Source organism: Amphiura filiformis, chromosome 17, assembly GCF_039555335.1.
Source record: "Amphiura filiformis chromosome 17, Afil_fr2py, whole genome shotgun sequence".
NCBI lineage: Eukaryota > Metazoa > Echinodermata > Ophiuroidea > Amphilepidida > Amphiuridae > Amphiura > Amphiura filiformis.
Genome location: NC_092644.1, coordinates 14,631,939 through 14,657,767, shown reverse-complemented (window position 1 = coordinate 14,657,767; position 25,829 = coordinate 14,631,939). Strand labels below are relative to the sequence as shown.

The window sequence follows — 25,829 nt, the reverse complement described above, 5'->3', positions numbered from 1 at the left end:
TGAATACAGATACAGGGTGTCCCAGAATGATCTATACCGAGAAAGATGGAATTTTTTAGGTATGAAGGGCATGTTGATTGGTCATATTGTTTTGCATTTTAGGTTCTACATATATTTAGCTTTTTCAGATTTGTTAGATTTTAAAAATTGGACGTTTCTAGTAGAAGTTATAGAAGATTGTGTAAAAATGGTGAATTCTAAGTTTTGACAATGCAACCTATTTTGAAAATCTGTAAAATTACTAACCGTTCAGCACAAAGTTATTTGGAAAAAGTTATGCAGGTATTTTAGTTGTGCCCCGTTCATATTTCCACTAAATAGCCGATATCTATCTATTTTTATGACGTTACGAAGCAATCATTATATGGAGTAAAGGATTTGATCCGCTTGAGCGGCCTAATTCCATTCTCTCTTTGGCGGCAGTTTTAAATATAGTTATTGTGGAGTGAGGTCCATGTCATTTGAAATGCTTGCAGAGATCGAACTGGTTGTGGTACAGAAAAGATGGCCCCTCAATTTACTGTACAGCAGCGTGGAAAAAGTCACAAGCAGTCAGGTCTGGTGATCACCAGACCTGACTGCTTGTGACTTTTTTCTCTGGGGGTATCTAAAAGCAAAGGTGTATGGCCAGGACCACCATCAGACCTGCAGACACTGAGACAGCGCATCATCACTGCTGTTGCAAGACTGCGTAGAGATTACATCAATGGAAGGGCTGTGAACAGTATGATGGAAAGAGCAAACAGGTGTATCGCACTGCGTGGCCGACAAGTTGAGGGACGTGCAGGACAAGCATGAAAGTATATCAATAATCACAAAGCCAAAAACTATACCAAGCTATACGTGCCTTTATTTAAAAAAATATTACAACAAATGCATTTATGTTTCAAAAGGACAAAAGTTAGCATACATGAACAAAGTTTACTCTGATGTTGCAATATTTAGGTTTCTTAGTGCAATATTTATTTAATGTAAAACATTACAGATATATCAAATATGTTCACCTTTATCTTTCATTTTACTTTTAGCAATTGGAACCATAATATTAGTATAACTTGGATTCCAGCCGTTTCATCTTTCCAGTTTCCGTATCTGCGTTGCTTTTTACTTTCCGTTGTTGTTTTGACATACATCATGTAAACACCTTTGTCTTTAACATTTTTGAGAATACGATACGAAAGTAGAAGCAAAATAACAGAAAAGAAACAATAAAAGAAGAAATTAGTTAAAGAATGAAAGTTGTTTGATTGACATTAAATGTACATAAAAAGACTCCATACGTTGATCAAGTGTGTTGTGCCATTTTTCAAGGGTATGCTAGTCGTTTGCGCTGAAAATGAAAAGCAGATTTTTCATCGATTTTACATTATTGCATGCCACGCCAAAACAAATAAAGGTAGCGTGCTGAAATTAACAGAAGATTTAAAGATTCACACACACCAAACACAATAGGATACAATCATACCACCCATTATAATTATCTCGTATGTATTATCACATTCATAAACAAAAGTGACGGGCGAGTGGGGCTCCTGGCTCTTTTTCAGTCCATCACTCCCTAACCATCTTTTCATGTGTAGGTTGAGAAATGTGTTTTCGTGTTCAGCGAGATCAATATAATTGAACAAGTTGGTACAACTCCAACCCCGTCGAATTCGGAACCGTCCTTGCCAATGGGCACTTACAGAAGAAATTGCTAATTGACATTTGAAAAAATGTCTCTGAATGTCTCTTGAACCTACTTCAAAACATCCTGGTAGCAGTGAATCGGTAACAGAGTGCAACAGGATGATCCCGTTTATCATGACTGTCTAATACATTCTTCCATCGCACATGAAACTGATGAGTTGTCTGTGGATTGAGCGAATCAATAAACAGTGTTGAATTATTCATTGCCTTTAGTCTACAATACTGAATCGGTCATTAACTGAATTGAACTGATGAGACGAACAACGTATGTTGAGCCGTAAGTATCTTCGCGACGAAAGTATCGATGCGCATGTGTAGTGTAGGATAGTGTAGGAATATTCAAAGTGAGTCGGTCTGTAAAGGGAATTCCCATATTTCTATTTCCGGTTATTCTGTGCAGCATCAGTACTCGTGGCAGAGGCTAGATATAGTCCGACGAGTAGGACCTGTTTTTTTCTTAGTTTACCAACCATACTCTAACTCTGATCGCTCAAGAAAGATTAACCACAAAAGTCCACTAATTGCTCCTTATTTTGGGGGGCGCGGTCACTGGACTTTCGCGATTCGTCTTTCTTGCGCCATGTGAGATAGTGATCATAGTGTGAAATGTGTATAGTCTGGTACACTCTGGTAACTTAGAAATAAAAGGTCCTACTCGTCGGACTAGCTAGATACTGCACAGATAAACAATGCGAACTTCGTTTTCTCGTTCAAAATAAATTGTTTGTTTGGCGGTTAGTATTACTAAGGAGCCGAATCAGCCGATGTGTAAAGTCTTCAGTACCAGCACATTCAGACCCGAAAGACAAGTATGATGGAATTGCAGTACACATGACATGTCTGATGGGGTCATGTACATGTACTTGGTCACTGACATGCTGATGCAATGACCACTGGCACTGTGTCACTGAGGTAAGCTTAAATTTATATTATACTAGCATATAAATACTACTAGTACTAGCCCGAAATGCATGGCCTTTTCTTTCCTATCCTCGCACAACGGAGATGTCACTGGTAGCCGTAGAGAAGACGACTGAGGGTTTCCGGGAGGGTTTCGGGCTATATATAAACTAGCTATAAATAAGCTAGCATGGCCGTGTGTCCTGAACTCGCCACCCTTAGCGTTACATGACAAATATTATGAATTTTTATACCAACCGGGTTTCTAATTAGATTATCTCGACAATGCGAGTTATCTTCGCTTATTTGAAGTCTGCAGCACTACAAAGGGAGAAAGAAAGAAAGAAAATCATCAACCCTAAACTATAGGTATCCTAGGTGAATTCCAATTTGCCATCAAATTGCATCGTTTTATATATCAAATTAAAGCCCTTGAGTAAACTAAGCCAAAACTGAAAACCTTTTTTTCATAGCACTTTCCGTAGCAAAGTTACATCTTGTCAAAGATTGACTTTCATCAAAAAGATAGTAGCAAAATTCCCCAAAACGGCATTTCGGGGGTGTTTCTAGATCTTAGTCTCATGGCGATGACAGCTTTTTTAATGGAACTGCTATCAAAATCCTCTAAAATTCCATGTGCGACTTGATTATCACCATAAAAATCATATATTTGGGTCAAGTGAAGTATAGAAAACATATTTATGTAGGTTTCCTACACCCACCTATTCTCGAAAAAAAAATTCAAATTTCTATGTAAATATGCATTGTGTTGGGGCCCGGTCTCGGTGAATTAAGCTGACTAGTAAATGTGTTACCTAAGGTTTGCCTAGGTTACCTATAAACTAGCAAAAGTATACATTTTTGGAAAGCTGAAGGCATAAGCAATTCAAATATATACATTTCAACTCATTATACAGGGTGACCTGCAAGTTATACAGGGTGGAATAAAAAAGATTTTGATAAAAAATGGGTCGCTCAATGCATTGCTTATTACCAACTTACAGTAATAAACTGGAAGTAAACAACATTCATTTGGTTAGAGGATATGGAGAGCCAACTGACATTGGAAGAAACCAAAATCACAGCTGTTTGGTAATCTTGGAATATAGGGTGTCCCAAAGTAGGCCTATGTTAGATTTTTTTACAATTCAACATATTTTGAACCTAAACATTTTCCCCCTAACCCATACAGAAAAAATATGGCCACATTTAGATTCCTCGTCAAATTTCCCTTCAGAAAATCTATACTTTGACTATGATAGGATAAGTAATTAAAATTTTACAGTAACTTTTAGATTTTGAAGACATCTACATTTTAATACTTACTACAGTGTTTAATATGACAACGGGTAGTTTTGTATGGAAAAGTTTGTATTTTCTAGACTAAACCAATCATAAATGATTAAAAACAATTAGTAGAATTGTTTAGCTGTAAGGCCATGAGATTTTTAGATGCTAAATAGAGTCCAAATCCAATATACAGCCTTTACAGAAGCAGATTACGCACTAAAAATACCAATCCCATAGAGTTTGTGTGTACATCCCCACCACCACATCCCCACCACCACCACCCTGCCCATTCTGAATTCTATGAAGCACAGTGTCGATCAGTATTAAAAAAGTTCAAGTATTTCTTTTTACAGGGTTGAAAGTGCATTTTATTTAGCAATAAAATGAGACCACAAGCATGACAATAACTTCTTGCTTGACAGAGATATCATCATTTGTTTTGAGTCGACTTTGGCAAAATGTAACGTCGCCACCTTTTTTTGGTGGCGAGCTCAAGACACACGACCGCATGTATTTTCCTAGACTGCGGAACTCAGTCCTCAATGATAGTCACTTATCTTTTGGTCGTTATTTACTCGAAAACTCTAGCTTGAATTTGCACACGATAGTTACGCATTCGATGCTAGAGAGCGTTACTATCGTTTTTCGGTCGGACAGCGGTGCAAGTTTTTGCACCGGAGGTTATTTATTTTGTTATTTGTTAAAACTTGGATGAAAGTTATTTCGATGAGTCAACTGTACCTTTCTAGCAAGGTTGCATATTTTAGACAGTCTAAAATTTTGTTGAAGTGTAATTTTAGCAACATTTTTGATGCAATCGCCTGTCGTGATCGGCTATATTTACTTCTGAACTTCCATTGCTTTAACATGGTGTCACGCTCCAGCGAATCTGACTAGATTGTGAATGCAATGGTCTCTAGCCTAGAATGTGAAGCTATCGGTGAGCAAATTCTTGGCTAGACTTCTCGAGCTAGTCGTTATATGACTATCATTTGAGGACTGAGTTCTTACCATACATCTTCCGAGGTGCAGACAATAGCCTGAGATTATAAGCGAATTAGATAATTCAGAACAGAGTGCATTGTGGGTAATATTCTTGGCCAGTATTGGGGATATAATAACACAATCCTCCCATAGACGGCTGTGGGAATGGACTTTGACCGATCAGGAATTCTTGTGATTTTATTCATCATTTACAACGTTAGTGCTTCCAGGATAGGTTCAAACTATCTTTGCATGTTATATAAAAGTTCTATGGGGACAATCCCGGGGACAATCAGACCCAACAACTTGCAAAAAAAAAAATCAAAAAGGTTTTTTGAAAAGTGCAAAGTTCGTCACCATTGAAATACTGTGTGAGGCCTGGCTGTGATATCCCAACAGACTTTCACCCACAATGCACTCTGTTCTGAATTATCGAACTTGCTTATTGGGGCAGAGGTTATCTTTTGAATTCTTTCATGACCGGCACTGAAGCATAGTCATGCCTGTCAAGGACACTCGGGGTGAATTGAAAGACCATGTAACTCGCCACAAAAGAATGTCAAAGGTCATAAGACACCAATTTGGTATACTTCCGCACCTCAGAATATGATGTTTCAGGTTTAGGACTAGAATTTTCCCTTGATCGAGTAATCTATCTACTATCCACAAGTCCACAACGACACGATATGCATGACATTGGGCCCTGTATGACAACCGTGTACATGTGCCAAACAAGGTACGTGACATGAGCACAAATACTTGCACCTTATCTTTCGTATCACAAGCTATCGGTTGTGCATACTTAAGTTAGAATTTTCGAACAAATTTTCCCCCCATCGCTACAACTAAGTTCCACTGATTTCTCTGCTTCAAAGGTCTGAAGTGAGATTCTATGGGTCAGTTGTAGAAACTACAAATTTGAGGTTTGAGGACTTGTTCTCAAGTTGTAGCAGGTGCCATAGGGTGTCTTCAGTGTTAATTGTTTCATTATGTCATATCATATTTTGTGGTGGGAAATGATTACAAATCTTACTATAATTCACCAGACTCTGTCTGTTTGTTTGTGTGTTTGTGTGTCTGTTTGTCTGTCCACCTCTTTTCTCGGAGACCGGGGGTCGCACGTTCCTCAAACTTGGTGGGTGGGTGCAGCTTGGTATGAGGAAGAACAAGTTTATATTGGTTAGTGGGTCAAGGTCACCCAAGGTCATCCAGGGGTCAAATTAGTAAAAACTGTTTTTCTCTGGGGCTGGGGGTCGCACGTTCCTCAAACTTGACGGGTGGGTGCGTCTTGACCCGGGACAGAACGAGTTTGTATTGGTTAGTGGGTCAAGGTCACCAGAGGTCATCTGGGGGTCAAATTAGTAAAAACTGTCATATGGGCATGAAACTTGGTGGGTAGGTGCATCTTGACCTAGGACATAACAAGAACAAGTTTGTATTGATTAGTGGGTCAAGGTCACCCAGGGGTCATCTGAGGTCAAATTAGTAAAAACTGTTTTCCGCCTATTTTCTCGGAGACTAGGGGTCATACGTTCCTCAAACTTGGTGGATGGGTGCATCTGGACCTCAGACAGAACAAGTTTGTTTCAGTTAGTGGGCCAAGATCACCCGAGGTCATCCAGGGGTCATCTGAGGTCAAATTCGTAAAAACTATCGTATGGGCATGAAACTTGGTGGGTACAGTCAACTTTTATAGTCAAATTTTTGGAAGGTCATTTTGGGGTCATCCAGGGTCACACAGGGGTCATCTGAGGTCAAATTAGTAAAAAATGTCGTATGCGCATGAAACTTGGTGGGTACAGTCACCTTTTAGAGTCAAATTTTGGCAGGTCATTTTTGCGGTCATCCAAGGTCAAATTACTAAAAACTGTCATATGGGCATGAAACGTGGTGGGTGCAGTCAACATTTAGAGCCAAATTTGGGAAGGTCATTTCGAGGTCACAAGGGGTCATCTGAGGTCAAATTAGTAAAAACTGTCCTATGGGCATAAAACTTGGTGAGTACAGTCACCATCAGCCAGGTAATCGCGACAGCCGAGAACCGCCAAATACGGGTAACCGCCTAGTGGATATAATTTGCAATCATTTTTGGAGTAATGATTTCTTCGTTCCGACTGGCAAACCCTATTTGGGCCCCCGCCCTAAGCGCATAAGAAAAAAAGAGGAAAAAGTAGAGAGAGGAAAATGATGGACATTTTCAAAATTGATAGAAAAACAGCCTGGTAACAAACAACTGCTGACATTTACTTCATTGTTTTATGTTGTCCAACTGACACAACAGCAAAATGCACTGACATGCAACACCTTCCTGGAACACATTCACAGCGCAACAGATTTCTTTGGCTGGGTTCCAATTATTCGCATGTGTATGTGATCCAGGAAGCTGTTCCGTGTCAGTGTATTTTACTGTTGTGTCGGTTGGACAACTGCTTGGTTACTGACATGTGTTTAGAGTAGAGTATTGAAGTAATCCTGTGTGTAATTTTTGTTAATGTACAGGCGAATAATTGGAACCCAGCCAAAGAAATCTGTTGCGCTGTGAATGTGGTCCAGGAAGGTGTTGCATGTCAGTGCATTTTGCTGTTGTGTCAGTTGGACAACTGTTTGGTTACTGACCAGTGTTTAGAGTAGAGTATTGAAGTAATCCTGTGTGCAATTTTTGTTCATTTTTATGTAGAGGATTTTAAGATATGACCTTGTGAAAAATTATAAGTTTCTTTTTGAGGCCAGTTTATAGGGTTTTGATGAATCAACTTCATTATGTGTATCGGTCGCTTGGGAGCTACAGGGTTTTTTCATATCTGTAACCTCTTCATAGAGTGCATAGTTCATATACTTTATGTGCACAAGTTGCCATGTACCGGTATGTCTCTTTTGGTATGATTTTTTGTAAACAAAAGTCAACATTTTGACCAAAAATCACTTCTTTGACCAAAAATCACTTCATTGACCAAAAATCACACTATTGACCAAAAATTACATTATTGACCAAAAATCACATTTTAAACAAGATCACATTGTTGAGCGGAAATCATTTTTTTTAAAGCAAAATCACATTTTTGACCAAAAATCTTGTTTTTTACTAAAAATCATGTTTTTGACCAAAAAAAGATTCTGAAGACATAATAATGATAAAATTGGACGAATACTTTTGCATGATACCTGAATTTATCGATCTCGCTAGAGTTTTCAAATATCACACTCAACTACGTCTCGCATGATATTTATAAACTCTAGCTCGACCGATAAATTCAGGTATCACGCTCAATACATCCAATTTTATATCAAACTTGGTACCGGGGTACAGTGATAGTATATTGTGGCCTCATGTGCTGTATACTTTTGTGTAACAGTATTTGCATAATGCATATCTATGAATATTAATGAGTTCATTAGCATATTTTGCCTACATTGTCATTAATCAACTCTGCAGCTTAGACGCAATCACAGATTACCATCAAACTTGGTACGTTGAAATAGTATATGGTGGCCTCATGTGCTGTATTATGTGTCATGTTATTTGCATATTTATGAATATTAATGAGTGCAACACGGAAAAACAGTGGCATGATCGACAGGAATTATATAAATAAACATTAATTTTCATCAGGTTCGCTGTCGCAAATAATAAAGGAGACAAGTAGAAAAAGTGATTCCGTCTGGGAATCGAACCCAGGACCTCAGGTTTACGAGACCACTTGGCCACGGAGCTTCATGTGATTAGGCTGGTTGAAATTCTAACCCATAAGCGGTCATTAATGAGTTCATTTGCATATTAGACCCTCATTGTCATTAAACCACTCTGCAGCTTAAACGCAATCACAGATCAACTTTAAACTTGGTACGGTGATAGGGTATGGCGGCCTCATGTGCTGTACAGTTTTTTGTCACATTATTTGCATATTTATGAATATTAATGAGCTCATTTGCATATTTTGACTTCATTTCCGTTGATTCACACTGCAACTTTTACGCAATCACCGATCAACTTCATTATTATGTTTTCAGGGTTATTAGGAGTTAAGAAAACCTAATAATGATAATATTGGATGGCTTATTTCGCATGATACCATAACATATCGGATTCGTCATACAAATATCGAACTCGCTGTTGGCTCGTCCGATATTTTTATGACTCATCCGATATGTTATGGTATCATGCTCAGCCATCCAATATTATATCAAACTTGGTACAGTGATAGTATATTGTGGCCTCATGTGCTGTATACTTTTGTGTAACATTATATAATGCATATCTATGAGACTCCGACACGGACGATCTTACCGTTTCGATGTTGATTAAGATACTTCTTGCATCGATCCCGAGATGCGGAAAAACCAATAGTCATTTTGTCCCACATAAATGAATAATAACAAACAAAAAAAAACCCGATCCCCGAGGGGACTCACCCATTTGGTGAAGTCACACCCGATAATCATCCCTTATCCAACTTGGTCTACGGCAGAGATATTTACGTGCAGTACATTCTTGTGTATCATGTATGGGGTGTTTTTATCGCTATGTTTATGGTGTGCTCTATCGTTATATCTTTCAGAACCCGTTCGATGACGCAGTAGTTACGATTTTTTCGGTGGGGTCCGAAGGGACAAAAGCCTGACAGATCGTTTGTGTTTTATCCCCTTTATATTCCCATAACACTAACATCAGCGGCCAGCCACCGTGCATGGGTTTGCTTATCAGGGCTTTGAGTATTGTGTTCAGGGGGGGTGGCGTTAGCGCTCCCGAGTTTCCTAACTATGTCCAGGCCCTGTCGGTCCTGCCCGTCCCTAGTACACTCATAGGGAGTGTTCTAGACATAATAAATGTTCATCATTATGTATAGGTCTCTCGGAATCGCACTTGACGACCTGGAAAGCAGCACACGGCTGGGACTTCGTCACCGTCATAAAGACAAGATGAAGACAAAGAAATCTACCAAAGCTGCAGGTAAGGCTGACCTGGTAGATTCAGGTGTGGCTGCTTCCAAGAGCCACACTAGAGCTACCGTAGGGGCTCCGGTCCTGGGCAAGCAGGCGAGTCCCAAGGCCCAGCAGCCAGCGGAAGTTTTGACATCTCGAGTAGCAGGCAGCAGGGCGGTACCTACCCTAACAGGTGGGCACCAGTCCTCCTGCGAGAACTCTACCGAGTTTCTTGCAGGAGGACACCCGTCTGTTACAGGCGAGACTATGGGTCCAGCACCCCTGGTGGTAGCCAGTGACGGCCAGTATGTTGCGGGTACCCTGGGCTTGCCTGGGTCGGACCCTAACATACGGCGTGCCAACGGAACCCCAGGCTTGCCTGGGTTGATTTGTAGCATGCAGTGTGCCAGTGGAACCCTGGGCTTGCCTGGGTTGATCCGCAGCACACCTCTCGTTCCTCGCAAGGGTCGAGAGAGCGTGCATGGGTTCAGCATAGATGATACCGCGGTTAGCGCCGTGGGTGTAGTCCCTGGAGAACCAACTGGGGTTGTCGCACGGAGCCGTCCCATGGCAGGACCTCCGAGTGATACCCTGGGCCCTAGAATAGCTGCCGGCTGTCCTCCGGGACCGGCTGGCGATTATTCAGGGGTTGGGTTTGCAGTCCCTCGCAGGATAGCGACAGTACAGTCAGTAGTAATGTGCCTGACATCAGTAGTATCTACTATGCATGCGCCCATAGCTGCGGTGAGTGGTCCACCACACAGCGACCTTGGGCGAGGCTTCCGAGGCCAGGGACGGTAGCGTGAACAGCTTGTCTGGTCAACAACCGCCTTCGTCCTGGAGAGCCAGCGGGCGTGAAAGGTCCATTTGTCATCAATAGATCCTATGGTCAATCACCGCTGAATCAACAGAGCATGGCTCCATTGATCGATGCTACCCTTTCGGGTGGCGAGGTGGTTGACCGGGGATATCCACGGCCTGCTGCCCGTAGTACACGGCAGGTTTCCTCTAGCCAAGGAACAGCCGGTACCACGGGGTACCCGAGCACACAGCTTGATCCCCTTGCGGGGAACGCAGTGAGGCATGGGTACAGTGGTGCACAGCCGGGAGCCCTCACAGGTACCTACGCTGGGACCACACAGGTACCGTAGTACCCGCCCTGGTTTCCACAGTCTGTGGGGCAACGGGTGAGGCGGTGCTGGTACTACCGTACCGTGGGGTTTCCCTGGTGGCGGATCCTTGCAGGGTCAGCTACCGACAGGGTATGCCCAGTGGTACCCGCCGCATGGTGGTTTCTTCCACGGTCTAGTACCGTGGCAAGAGCCACCTAGCGATGGTCAGGTGGTACCACCTGCTGTTACCCAGGCCGGGCGGCGGGTGGCTAACCCAGATCTAGTTCAGTGTAGGCCACATGCTGCTATGGCTGGGGCGACAGCCACAAGAGTGCGCGGACCCAGGGATGCTATGGCAGGCACCTCAGGGTCTAGCGGGAGTACTCCCTCTTCTGCTGGCAGGCAGTTGGCAAGCCACACGGTGGCAGCGCCTTCTGTCCCGCCTTCAGATGCCGTCGACAGCCTTCGTCCTCATCAGAGTATGAGTCGGAGTCTGACGGCGAGGGAAAGGAGTCGGTAGTCGAAACCAGTAGTGAATCACAGTCTGATGAGTCTGATGATGACACAACGGGTATCCTTCCCCGCTTCCTCACGAGGAGATCACTAGCACTGATCTACCTGCGGACACCTCTGAGGTGCTGAGCCATGTGGCCCAAGGTCTGGGCCTGGCTTTCTCTCAGGAGGAGTCCGTCCAGGAGGACCAGGGCATCCTTTCAGTAGGATGCCCAGCTAGTGCTTCTTCACAGGGGTCGCCCGCACTCGCATTCCCGGCAGACCTCAAGGGTAGATATTGTAGGGCTGTCAAGCTCACTGGAGCTACGACGCCACATGCTTATGCTCTTCCTCTCCTCTGCCTGCCGTTAGCGGCTAAGGCGCACGGATCTTACTCCCCCAATGGGAGGAGGAGCTGAAGCTCATTGATAAAGCGTGCTCGCACGCTCATCCGAAGTTTCTAGCATCGCCACCACTGTTGCTGAACCTTGTCGGCTCCGGCTTCAGCAGGTCGTGCACCACCGACTACACCCAAGGCCGAGGCTACCTCTGCAGCACCCAAGAAGACTGGGAAGCGCCGCGAGGCGCAGGATCATCAGGCAAGCCCCCAAGAAGAGCCGTTCTTCCCAGGGGAGCAAGTCAGATCGTTCCTGAGGGCACGGCGGTCGACAGTCCTTGCCGGCGGGCGATGGACTTCCCACAGGGGGGATCCCCCAGTGGGCGGCCGCTTATTGCAAGCCATCTCTCCGGGCGCATGGGTATTGTCGGTGGTGAGTGGGGGTTACAGACTGGAGTTCACCAGTCCCCCCTCATGCGCCTGCACATTTCAGAGGTCCACAGTGCCGTCAGACAGCCCCCAGCGTCGGGCACTACTATCAGAGGTCACTCAGCTTCGCACGAAGCGGGCGATTGTCCAGGTCTACCCCCCTTTCACCAAGGGGTTTTGGAGCACATTCTTCTTGGTTCCAAAGAAGACCGACGACTGAGGCCCATTTTGAACCTCAAGCCGTTGAAGCGAGTTCATCAGGCCCAAGAGGTTCAGAATGGAGACTCTCGCTTCGGTGCTAGCCTGCCCCATCAAGGGTGTGTGGGCGGTATCGCTAGGTCTCTCGGACGCCTATCTGCACGTGCCGATCGCACCTCAAGATCAGAGGTATCTGCGCTTCAAGGTACAGGGTCAAACTTACCAGTTTTGATCCCTGCAATTCGGCCTGTCCACTTCTCCCAGAGTGTTTACGCTCCTGGTCAGAGCGATGGTAGCGTATCTTAAGCGCAGGGGTGTCAACATCTGTTGCTACCTAGGCGATTGGCTCATCTACGGACGCACCCCACTGGAGACAGCGTGTCTCATGGAGTTGGTAGTCCGTGACGGTGCAGGACCTTGGTTTTCTGATCAACATCAAGAAATCCAACTTGGTTCCGACGCCGACACCACTATTCTTAGGCGCCAGATCAACCTCAAGGAGGGATCGCGGTGCCCTCACCGAGAGGGTGACAAACATGGCGAGGTGTGCACGACTCTTGGCCGAGTCGGAGACGGCACCCGCTGTGGCATGGATGAAGGTGTTGGGCCTTATGTCCAGTATGGTAGACCTCGTACCGTACTACCAGTTTCACATGAGGCCTATCCAACTACACCTTTTACAGGCCCAGTCGTCACCTGATATCCCTCGCGGTTCCGATGTCGGAGATCGTGAGAGAGAACTCTGGTGGTGGACCCATCAGCCCAATTTGACCCAGGGTGTCAAGTTTCCTGCACCCGCGGTATGTCATATGGTGACAACCGATGCGTCAAAGCAGGGCTGGGGGGGGCCACATCCATGGGGACTAAGTCTCGGGCCTATGGTCGGCCATAGAGACAGAGTCCCACATCAATCTTCTCAAACTATGGGCAGTGGAGAGAACTCTCCACCACTTTGAGAGGATGATCGTGGGATCTCATATCGTTGTCCAAACGGACAACACAACCGTGGTGGCCTACCTCAACAGACAAGGGGCACCAGGTCACCTCATTATGCCTGCACGCACTTTTCGCCTGATAGGGTGGTGCATGTCCAGGCAGATTATGTTGAGAGCGATGCACATAGCGGGCGTCACCAATATCCTCGCGGAACGATCTGTCATGAGGAAAGGTGCCGGGACCAACAGAATGGTCCCTTGCTCGCAGGAGGTCGTCCAGGCGATCTTCGAGTGATGTACCACCCTCGATAGATCTGTTCGCATCTCATCGCAATCATCAACTGCGGTGTAATGCTCGAGGGTTGTGGACCCTCAGGCAATCGCCGTGGGCGCTCTGTCCATAGACTGGGGAGGATGACGGCATACGCTTTCCCCGATCTCACTGCTCACGAGGGTGGTGACCAAGATCGGGAGGAGGACTGCAGCGTCATTCTGATCGGCGCTGTTCTGGCGAAACACCTGTGGTTTCGTCCGATGGTGGATCCACTCGCCGCGAGTGCTCCCCGAGTTACCAGATTTACTCCGGATGCTCGGAGGAGAGGTACCAAGTCTACCACTAGAGTACCTGCAGTTAGCTGCATGGCCCTTATCAGGGAACGTGCAGCGGAGGGAGGCTTTTCATCAGAAGCTGCTTCTCTCATCGCCGGGGATAGACGAGAGTCTACCCTCTGTACGTATAGCTGGCGTCTGGCTCCCTACTACGCATGGTGCAGTGAGAGAGATATCTCTCCCACTAAAGCCCCTGTGCCTCTAGTGGCAGAGTTTCTGACAGAAAAGTTCAGGTCAGGACTTCAGCAGGCCACAGTGGCCAACTATAAGTCAGCCATTCTCTTGATTCATCGAGGATTTGAAGATGGGTCGACCATCAACACAGAGCGGGTCCCTAAGTCTTCTTCTCGACGGTATGTTCAACGAACGCCCGCCGGAAAGGAAGGTGGTTCCTCCATGGGACCTCAACACAGTTTTGGAGTATATTTAGGGTCATCCTTTTGAGCCCCTGTCAAAAGCGACACTTAAGTATGTGACTCTTAAGGGATCTGGAATGAGCGTTTTGAGCGTTTCGACAGTATTTTTTATGGAACATGAGGGCACCTCAGACGTATCGAATTGCATTCTGAATACGAAGCATGTCGTTCTGATATCAAATAATTTGCATTTTTTGAAAATCACGATATAATACAAATTTAATGACAAATTATAAAAATTTGATATTTTTCAAATTTTTGATATATAACAGTCCTCGAAGTAAATTTTATAAATCTAATGATATATTCCTAAAGTGTATGTAACTGGGAGGAAAAGCCGACGATCAATTGAAATTTTCACCTTTCATATTGAAGATTTGGATTTTTCTCCAAAAGACCTAATTTTTTTGGTGTTTGGAAAAAAACCCATATCTTCAATACGAAAGGTCAAAATTTTCAATTGATCGTCGGCTTTTCATCCCACCTACATACATGTTAAGTATAAATCATCAGATTTATAAAGTTTACTTCGAGTACTGTTAAATATCAAAAATATCAATTTTTAATGATTTGCCATGTGTATTACATTGCAATTTCAAAAATCAAAATTATTTGATATCAGAATGACATTCTTCTTCGTATTCAGAATGCACCGACAATGTCTGATGTGCTCTAATGTCCACAATAAATAACTGTCCAAGCGTTCATACCCCTTCCCTTAAGACGGCCTTCTTATTGGCATTGGCTTTGGGACGGCGGTGCTCAGAGTTGCATGCGGTCTCAAAGTCAGCTTCCGTGTTTACAAACAACGGAGCGACTCTGTTTCTGCGCCCCGATTTCCTAGCCAAAAAGGAGCGCAGTGCATTCCGACACTCGTCCCTCGCCATACCCAGAATTGGGCAGGGTTCGTCAGTAGCCGAAGACAGGTTGTGGTGCCCGGTGAGGTGCTGCAACACTACCACTTCCGAACACAAACCTTAGAGGGACTCATGACCGCATATTTATTACCCATCCAGAACCCCACGGTCCAGCCGCTAAGCAAACCCTAGCAAGGTGGCTGGTCCAGGTGTTAGTGGACTCAGGGGCGACTAAAGATGTGCGCCCCAAGGCCCACTCAACTAGGTCAATCTCATCATCTTGGACCTATCATAGGGAGATCCCAATTGAAGAGATCTGTCAGGCAGTGTCCTGGATGACCCCATCGTCTTTCTCAACTATTTCTCAAAAACATAAATCAGAGAGCAGGTGAGAGGTTTGCCAGGTCCGTTCTGGGGCGGTGATGCTGTTGGGGTATCAGGTGTTTCAGACACTTCAGAATAATCAGCATGGTAAGAACACCAGTGTTTCTATTCTATTCTTAACCACCGTACTTGTTAAGTGCGGAGGTTTTTGTCTGTATTCACATGGTCTGGTTTAAATCCCGGCCGATGTGGGGGAAAAATTCTAGACCCCGAGAAAACCGTGCAGTGCTACCCAATCCCGATCCTATTCCTGATCAGATGCTGGCCAATCTTGTACCTCCATCCGTCGGTTACTTGCTAGATCAATCGTTCAGATGTTGATGCAAGAAGTATCTTAATCAACATCGGAAGCGGTAAGATAAATCGTGTCGGAGTCTAGTCCCAAACAGAAATGTTGATTATCCCGGACTCCGGCCGCCCCCTACAAGTTTTGACGAGCAGGGGTGCCCAAGTCGGATAAGGGATGATTATCGGGTGTGACGTCACCAAATGGGTGAGTCCACTCAGGGGGTCAGGTTTTTGTTGTTGTTATTATTCATTTATGTGGGACAAAATGACTATTGTTTTTTTCTGCATCTCGGGATCGATGCAAGAAGTATCTTAATCAACATATAGGAAAGGTAAGATCGAGGTTAGGAGTCTACCAAACATTTCTGTTTGGGACTAATATTAATGAGCTCATTAGCATATTTTGCCTACATTGTCATTAATCAACTCTGCAGCTTAGACGCAATTATAGATTACCTTCAAACTTGGTATGGTGATAGTATATGGTGGCCTCATGTGCTGTATACGTGTCATGTTATTTGTATATTTATGAATATTAATGAGTTCATTTGCATATTTGGCCTTCATTGTCATTAATCCACTCTGCAGCTTAAACGCACTCACATAGTAACTTCAAACTTGGCACGGTGATAAGGTATGGCAGCCTCATGCTGTATACTTTTTGTTTCACATTATTTGCATATTTATGAATATTAATGACCTGATTTGCATATTTTGCCTACATTTCCGCTATTCCACTCTGCAACTCAAATGCAAACTTGGTCTTTTGATAGTATTCTTTGTATTTACCAACCTTTGTTGTGGGGGCCACCTTAATTACTGAGCGGCATAATTCTACTTATGACGGTGAACCTGATGAAAAATAATGTTTATTTATATAATTCCCATCGATCATGCCACTGTTTATGCGTGTTATATTTCCTCACAGGGAGGATGGCAATTTATTTCTTGCATTTACGGCCCTGGGCTATTTACGGGGAGGAGATAAGTTTAAGTGACCGCTTATGGGTTCGAATTTCAACCAGCCTAATCATGAAGCTCCCGTGGCCAAGTGGTTAAGGCGTAGGTCTCGTAAACCTGAGGTCCTGGGTTCGATTCCCAGGCGGGATCACTTTTCTACTTGTCTCCTTTTTTTGTGATTGGCGAACCTGATGAAAAATAATGTTTATTTATATAATTCCGTCGATCATGCCACTGTTTTCCGTGGCATAATTCTAGTTTAGTATGTAACACATTTGGCCCCCAATTCATAGCGCACAACCTTATGTATGAAGTTTTCATAAATCATTCCAAAGTCTAAATAAAAATAAAAATCTAAAAAAAAAAGGACAAGAACCAAAACATTGCCTTGGGCTTGCCTTAGGTGAAATTCTTATTCTCTCCCAAAATGTGATTATAGTGTCGGAAATCCTACAATTGTGTTCAGTTACTTTACAGAATAAAATTGTAGAATTTCTTCTCACCCTCATACACTGCTTAGCAAGTGCTAGATATAGGTGGTGTGTGTGCGACGTCTCGTAGTTCGGAAGTCACGTAAAGCTGTTTGTCCTGTGTACAGGAAGAGTCAAACCCTGTGCACGTTTAAGTGTCAGAGCTATTCGAAAAGAGAAGGGGGACCATCCCCGGTTCTGATAATAGTGATATCTGCAATCAATCCTAGGTTCCAGGATCATGCATAGGTAAACTGTGCATGTAAATGCTGTGTGTTAAACAATCGCCTTGTTAAGAGTTCGAAGCCCTGTTATCAACAGAGGGCAGTAATCCAGCGGTAAAGAATGTCCCAATGTCTGATGAACAGCGCTAATGAGCTGGTCAGTAACCATAGAAAAAAGCTTGTTAATTCCTGGCAAAAATTTACAAGAAACTTTCACAAATTTCTAGATACAGTTACTAGAAGGTTGTGTGATGAAACCCAGTCATTTGTTAACCATTTCTTTCTTGAGGGAGCAATAATTGTTCCTCATGAATATTACTGTCATGTTGATGACAACATAGTTACTTATATTTTGTTCATTTTGAAATTTTGAAAAAGGCGCACAAAATCAATTAGAAATATTTGTCTTCATTTCACCTGAGTTTTCATGCGGGATTCTAGCATCGGAGTGATCTCCTTGTCAAGAGACGGCTTTTTATAAGTGTTATATCGTATGTCACTTCTGTATAATTCTTATATTTTGTATTATGCACATAGTGATGTCTGTTTGTGCTGTATTTTTTATAGTTTTCATATCCAAATTTAATAGTCTAAAACATAATCCCTACAGAAAAAACAAAATAGCAAAACATATATTTAATTACAACAGTTTGTAACATTCTCCATGAAGTGAATTTTGATCTTTTAGAGCAAGGTTGCCTGTTTTGAACAGTCTATTGAGTTGCAGAGCATTTTGAGCAACATTTTGATACAATCACCCATCTTGATGATCACTTCTTAACTTCCATTGCTTTACGTAGTGTCATGCTTCATCAGTATTGATAACTCTGAACTATAGCCTCAAATGCAAAGCTATCTGTGAGCATCAAAGTCAAAGCTAGACTTTTTGAGCAAGCAAATGTATGTCACCATTTTTTGTCAAATTCTGCAGCCTATCATTGACAATGCAAATTGCATGCTGTATAAAAGTGGTGTCTCATTTTCCACCATGTCCACAGAGATCCATTGTTCACAAAAGTGATTATTCAGGATGAAATCTAGATATCACTGCATGAATAACTTCCCTGTGTAAAATTACCTAATAGTGAAGACAAATGTTGACTTTGGTGTCAATTTTCAGTTGAAAGGATCTAGCCCGAAGTTGTAGAAGCAATATGGTCATGCCTATCAAGAGCACCACAGCATCAAATTTGATTACAGGTAGGCCTACGTATGAGGCTAAAAAATGATATGTCTCAAAGCGCCAGCGTATTCATTTTTCTTAGCGTCATGTCAGTTGAAGCGGCAAATTCATGCATTTTTGCCATAAAATCATGAAATTCGGAGTCAAATTTGGAAGAAAAGTTACTTGATTCGATACTCGCATTTAGGTATAAAACAATTGATAATTGTACTTCAATTGTGCGAGTCAACCACATGTATGCTGTGTACTAAAAAATCTCAATAAAAAAAACCCATTCCACATTTGTTTTTGAAACTGACATGGGCTTTGAGACATAACATTAGGAATTTTTTTAGCCTGAGATTGAGAACCCATAGCTGTCCTCTTTTTTTATTTATAGGCATCGGTCGTGGAACGGTCTGGAGTAATGTACTATACAGTGCCAGAGCCGAGCATTTCAATGGACACTTGTGTAAAAAGTTGGGACTGGAAGGATGTGATTTGCCATATTTCCTGCTCCAGCGCTGTGTACAATGAAGGGCTTCATCTTCTTTGTTATACTTATCAACATCCTGCATGAGACCTGACGAAAAGGGTGAGACATTTTTGTATATTGGTAAAACAACATGATCGGTTCTGTTGTTTTAAAATTTTGGAACACAGATTGATTAGTTATACAAGAGCAGCTTTTTGTTGCTACCTTTCATCATCTTACTGAGAATACAGCCATAAATGAAATTAACGGCCAAAAATATTTGCATTTTTCTATGTATGTAGGATTTTATTGCATCAATTTGTGTTTGACAGCCTTTTCACTTTAAAGGCTTAATGTACGATTCCTCCAAATTTTAAATTTGTCATTATATACTCAAAATGCTGAAATAATACTAGTAATAATTATCGGGAATGGTTTCTGTTAATTTTGAGCTGAAATAACGAGGTAAAGTGAAAGAAACACTGCTTGTTATTTTGGCCGTTTAACACGCAGTTCTATGGGAGGACATAAAGTCATAATTCTTTGAATTATGACTTTATGTCGAACTTTGCTCTGTTTACCTACAAACACAAGAAATTTGGCTGATTCCATTTAGGTGCAAGTTGTGACATGTGTAAACATTACAAATATGCTAAAAAATTAGGTTTGAAAAAAATTAATCAAATTCATATTATAAGATCGTACTATGACTTTAAGGTTATTACATGTGTTTTTCATGTGCTTAATTCCAGAAAGTTTTACAGAAACAGCATGCAGAGATGACCTCAAGTCAAGCCTATATGATAGAATATTGATCCACATGAACAAGATCCTGACATTTGGCGTAGCTGGTGAGTCATCCTGGGGGAACGAGCTATTATTTTGTAGTGTTAAAGGGTCATTGTGATTCACAGCCTCATCCCCCAAAAAAAAAAAAAAAATGTAATGTAATAATGTCTATACAAAAATTTCTTGCAAATTAATTTGTTTACAGCAAAAATATCACCAAATGTTAATAACATCAAAACATAATTTAACACAGTGCTCTACATGTATGGAGCAGTGCAATACACATCTGGTAATCATGCATAACTCACAAAGACAATTTTCGGAACCAGCTGGGCAAAATCGGAATCAGTTTTGGGAATGAGCTTTTTAAAGTAGATACCTACTGGAAAAATGTCATAAAAAAGATGCTTGGATGCAAAATACTTCTTTTAACTATTTGGCCTAATTATAAGGCACAAACAGACAAAAACAACACCTATGTACATGTAGACTTATGTTGTGAGTGTGCAGTGGTAGCCAAAATGTGGCGGCTGCCTGCCCCTGTTTTTCAGGGGAATTAAAGATTTGGTTAGTTGAGGAAAATGTCTGGGAAAATTATTGGTTGGGCAAAATAGGAAAAGTTCTGCTTTCATTTACAGTCGGTAAGGAATCTGAAAATAACCTTTAATCTACAAAATATGACCGAATAAACAATTAAGTTATATATTTTTACCACTCAAAATTGCGTTCTTTTAAAAGAGTTTGAGCTATGCACCTGTCCCATGAGCACCGTATTAAGGGCTGTGAAATAATTATGTGTATCCTGGGGTGGTCAATTCTCAAAGTGGTCCGCCAAAATTGCTTGCCCCTCTCCCTTGGTCGTGCCCAAAATCTTTGCCCCCCGTTTGACACACTAAGATTTTGAGGAACCCGATTTTAAAACCCTAGATCCTCTTATCATACTGTAAACGTTCGCCTAATTGCGCTATGGGCTCTCTTGACATAAATGGACTTTTAGACACAAACTAAAAGTGCCCTCCCATAAAAATCTCACCAGCAAATAAGGGCACATATACCCTTAATTCTTGTTGGGATTTTTAGAGGAGGGCAGACTTGTAGTATGGGACCCGCCATGAGTACGGACCATGAGTATGGGTGCGGGTCCCAAACCATAGGTATGGGTACTTGAGCAGGTCCCAGGTCATGGGTGCAGTATGGGTCCCAGTCCATGAGTACAGAATGCAGGTGCGGGTCCCATTCCATGAGTGCAGTGCAACGGGCGGATCCAATGTCAAAATATGGTATGTGTCCAATTATGGGTGTGAGTATAAACAAATTAATTAAACAAGTACAAAAAGACTTTAAATATTGGTGGTCATGGTGAATCTAGCCATGGAAGTAAGCTTACTTTCATGATCTAGCCTAAATGTGGCATATTTTGGGATGCAAGTGAAAAAACTATGTCTATGTATGGACACCCAGACTGTGCAATACTAATTTCATCATACTTTAGTATATTTAGCAGTGATGTAGCTTCAAGTCTGGACTCGGACTCAAGTCCACTTTTTGCTGGACTCGGACTCGGCTCAGAATTGAACATTAAGAGGCTTAGCTCAGCTCGGTCAAAAAATAGGACTCGGGCTTGAAGTTGACCACAGTCCGATTCCAGTCCAATCAATCCATGTACAATGTGGAAAAATTATTTATCTTAAACCGTCAATTGGAATTAAATTAATTGTCAAAGTATATTCATGCACATCTACACAATACACATCCAACAGATTATCCATTAGCTTAAATCATTATAATTATTATCATTAATTATGCACATCTGGATAATTATATTCATGTTTTATTAATATTTTAAAACTCCTTTAAATCTCTTATCAAATCCCAAATTTCTGTATGGTAAGGACCTCTCTATTCATTTGTCTCAGATGCACTAGCCCAAGCCTGGCACAAGAAGTACACTGTGAGCTCATGTGGCTAGCGGAAAAGTCACACCAGTCACATTATCATTAGTTCTACATGTGTGCAGCATACAAGTAGGGGTGTGTATTTGAATGGAAAATATCAAAATGATTAATAAAAGCTAAAATAATGATATTTTAACATGATAACTTGAAATTCACCACAAAGAAAAAAATCTTGAAATGTTTTCCCAGTTTGCTGGGTCTTTTTCTGTATTGATCAGTCATTGTGTGAATGAGACATGTACATGGGTGGCAGTGTGCACAGGCTGTTACAGTGTAGATCTGTGTGCAGCATTCATGTTCATTTTGTGTAGCCAGGGCTGGATTTATCTCTCGGGTACGGGTCCGAAGCCACGGGTACGAGTACGGGTACAGAAATTGGGACTCGAGTACAGGTAGGGGTAAGAGTACGGGTACTACAAGTCTGGAGGAGGGGGCTCTCTATTTGTACATGAAATTTACTATCAAGGTTAAAGGAACCCAGGTGCACCATTAGGCGAACGTTTGTGGTATAATGCGAGCACATCGAGCAATAAATTTTGCCTATTTGAATGTGTTCCTAATGTTTTCATACTCCTTTTTAGGGCGTAATATAGAGACAGTGCCCAAAATATTTGTGCTAAAAATTGCTTCCCCCCCTTTCGACCTGCCAAAAATCGCTTAAGCCCCCCTTTTGACCAGCCAAGAAATGCTTGCCCGACTTTTGGCCTGCCAAAAAATCTTTTCCCCCCTATAATTTGCCGCCCCTGGGGTACACATAATTATTGCACTACCCCTAAATGAAGCACCAAATCGACAGATTTATATAGTCTTGTGTTACAGACCGTGTACCTATATTAACCATAGGGAGAGAAACTACTGGGAACCACACACTCTCGGAAACCATAGTATACATTGTACATACTTATAAAAGCAATCAAGTGGCAAGTTCGCGTAACAGCTGGCAAACAAATTATTTTGGTTAATATGGGTATGCTGGATTCAAAACTTTTGTCACACAGGGAATATATGTGCACAAAACAAAATCGAAATCAACCAAGGTCATAGCGGGCTAAATTTAAACTTTGCCCGATTTGGCTTAAACTTTGTGGCGGAATCCTTCAGTATGAGGGGAGCACAAAAATAAATATTGAGGTCATCAGAGGTCAAAGGTCATCCAGGAGCTAAATCTTAAGCTTCATCTGATTTGGCTAAAGCTTGGTGAAAGTAATTCTCCATATCAAGGGAGCATGAACAAAATCAAACTGAGGTCACTCGAGGTCAAAGGTCATATGGGGGTCAAATGTTAGAGTATGCCCAATTGGGCTTAAAAGTGGTATAAAGAATCCTCAATATGACAGAAACATGTCAAAAAGTCATCAGGGGTCAAATAGCATTGCTATCACTATCAGTTACTCTCGGGTGAACTTGTAATATACTTAATTTCAAAACATGACAAAAATATTATAACAGCTGCACCAGACTTTAAAAAAAGGCATTCATGGCACTGAAGAACAATCTCAAGAGAAAATTACCCGGTTTAAAATATCAACAAAATATGGAATAGGACTCAGCAGAAAGTGTTTGGTCCTGTGTTCGGCTCAATTTTAGGAAACCCTTCAGGAAACCTACAACAGTGCTATCCACCCTCCTATCAAACAGGGAGTCAAGTTTACAGCTAAGCAACAGATCATAATATGAACTGTAATCTCCTCCCAGGATTGAAATCCCTGAAGCTTTGTTCAACAAGCTGAAAGTAAGAATAATTTAAGAAACAAACTCTGAACAAGAAAGGCTTTTAAAAAGGAATACTGGGTGTGGGATGGCACCTTCAAAAATTATAAGACAAAGTATTATAATGGTTTTGAGTATTTAAAAATAGGTCCAGATAGGATGACAGTCCATGCCCATACAATGATTTGTAGGCTATATAGTACAATGCTATTTCAATGTTGCTATCTTCAGTAGGTAGCAGGTAGCAATGCATATGCTGATGACTTGAATCAGCCTGATGTCATACTTAAACTTGAACCACATAACTTTTAATGGTCAAGATAATTTATGTTCATATGTTAAGAAAGCCTGCAGATCATATAAAATGATGTTTTAAAACTTGTTTTGCCCCCATTAAGAGATCAAAAATCAGGTCCAACCCTATCTGACTGAAGAAAAAACAACCAGTGTTTCTATTTGCTGACCATACCTGTTTTAATGAAGAAAAAACAAGTTTGGAATGAAGGCTGATGTTCCCATTGGTTTGTAATAGTTGTGCTCTGTGGATGTTTTTCTCAGTATCTAACTATAAAAATATTCAAAAATATTACAATTCTGAAATTTTAGGAAGGTTTTTGGTTCCATTCATGATGTCACAACATGGAGGCACTGTACTGCAGTGTTTGGTATGGTTTACATCATGTTCGATGCACCACTGCGAAAATCAAGCCAACTAATCGAACTCAACTACCAAAAAATTGGTGGTTTTAGGGTAGAATATATCATAAACCTTTAGAAAAATTGTGTTTTGAATGATCAAATGATGATGATGTTGTAACCATGACAAAATGATTAATTCTTTAGGTACCTTTCAACACATAACAGAATAGTAACTTGATTTAGTGGTGTGTCCCTGTATTGGGCTATTCCAGTTGAAATCCACACATAGAGGCTATGGAAGACATAGCCTTAATCTTCCATACATTGAGTGTGAATTTCAACAGGGTTACCTGAATGGGCTCTGGTCAAGAGTAATACATATTACCCAAGTATTTAACTGAGTTGGTTGTTTTATGATCTTACCAAAACAAAAGCATGTTGAATCAGTTTATTTTTATTTTTTATTGTTAGGAATATTTCTATTCAGAAGTGACTTTGCAGCCAGCATGGACTAAAGGATGTCGGAACAGCAACAATATCCAATAAAGAGATATTGAAGAAAAGGTAGATGTTATCTACTCCTACTCAGTGTGTTCTTTGTAAAAATCCTTTGGAGGGGCCAAGCCACCTTCAGAACATTTAAAATGTAAATTGTAAATGCAAATTAGATATAAAATCACATTTCTACAGCTTGGCTGTCTAAGTTGTGGCTGTCTGTATGTCTAGCACAAGAGGGGCGGGGTTCAAAACCACACCCGAGCATTACTTTGGGACTTTAGGTTATTTGTCTTATACACACGTTAAAAAGACCGAAAACAGGGTAGACCACAGGAGTCTTTTAATTTATTGCTGCAATCAATTAACAGTATTCAATTTTCAATTTCTATTGTTGTGTGTTAATCTTATCATTATGGAGCATTGTTTTGCATCTCCACACAGAAAATAATCTCCATGAGGTTGTTCCAGAACCCATAATTGGCTGTAAAGGGCATTAAGACCACCACCACCCTCACCCATTCACCCCGAGACCACCCCTTCGTAAAGGGTTGTGTAAAGACATTTAATAAATGCTTGGATCAAAATAATTAAGGTGCAAAATATAAGGGCTTTTGTAGTTCATGATGATTAACCTTTTTCAAACATGCTTGTAAAAGAAGAATGTCATTGGGCTCAATTACTCACTGCTTGCATTTCCCCACTCTTTCCATTTTAATAGGAGAGGACAGATGTAGAAGCAGCCATCAAAACCAGAAGGAGAAGGGTTAACAGAGAGCTACTCATTTTGGCACTGCAGACTAAGAAGAAAACACAGCAGCTCTTTCTGATCGCATACCAGTGAGTGGAGAATCAACAATTGCAGAGGTGTTTTATAAGTTTTTCAAAGCCATTTTTTGTCTTTGGTGGTGTTTTAAACTATCCACAGGTCTTGATGAACTACTCTGGACTTTTTCAGCATGTAAAGGCCAGAGTAATGGGAAGAACATGGACCTTTTGAGCATCATTATTTCTGACTTGTATTTCCAAAGTATATAAAACTATACATTTTTGTATAATGATGTATACAGTAAGCCAAAGAATTAAGATACCAGTTATGTTCACCCCTGT

At 41.8% G+C, this 25,829-nt stretch overlaps 2 long non-coding RNA genes and 1 other non-coding gene across 3 annotated transcripts in view; 2 read left to right on the top strand and 1 right to left on the bottom strand.

Moving 5' to 3' along the window:
* LOC140138219 (uncharacterized) overlaps window positions 1-25,829 on the bottom strand; it is a 476,970-nt gene that overhangs the window by 432,529 nt on the left and 18,612 nt on the right. The gene's annotated exons all lie outside the window — the stretch shown is intronic.
* LOC140138210 (uncharacterized) lies at window positions 2,348-25,697 on the top strand. Its single transcript, XR_011856971.1, has 5 exons — window positions 2,348-2,601; window positions 19,057-19,251; window positions 19,884-19,982; window positions 24,696-24,788; window positions 25,441-25,697. It is a non-coding gene; the product is annotated as an uncharacterized lncRNA (long non-coding RNA).
* Window positions 16,878-16,951, top strand: Trnat-cgu (transfer RNA threonine (anticodon CGU)). Its single transcript has one exon. It is a non-coding gene; the product is annotated as a tRNA-Thr (tRNA).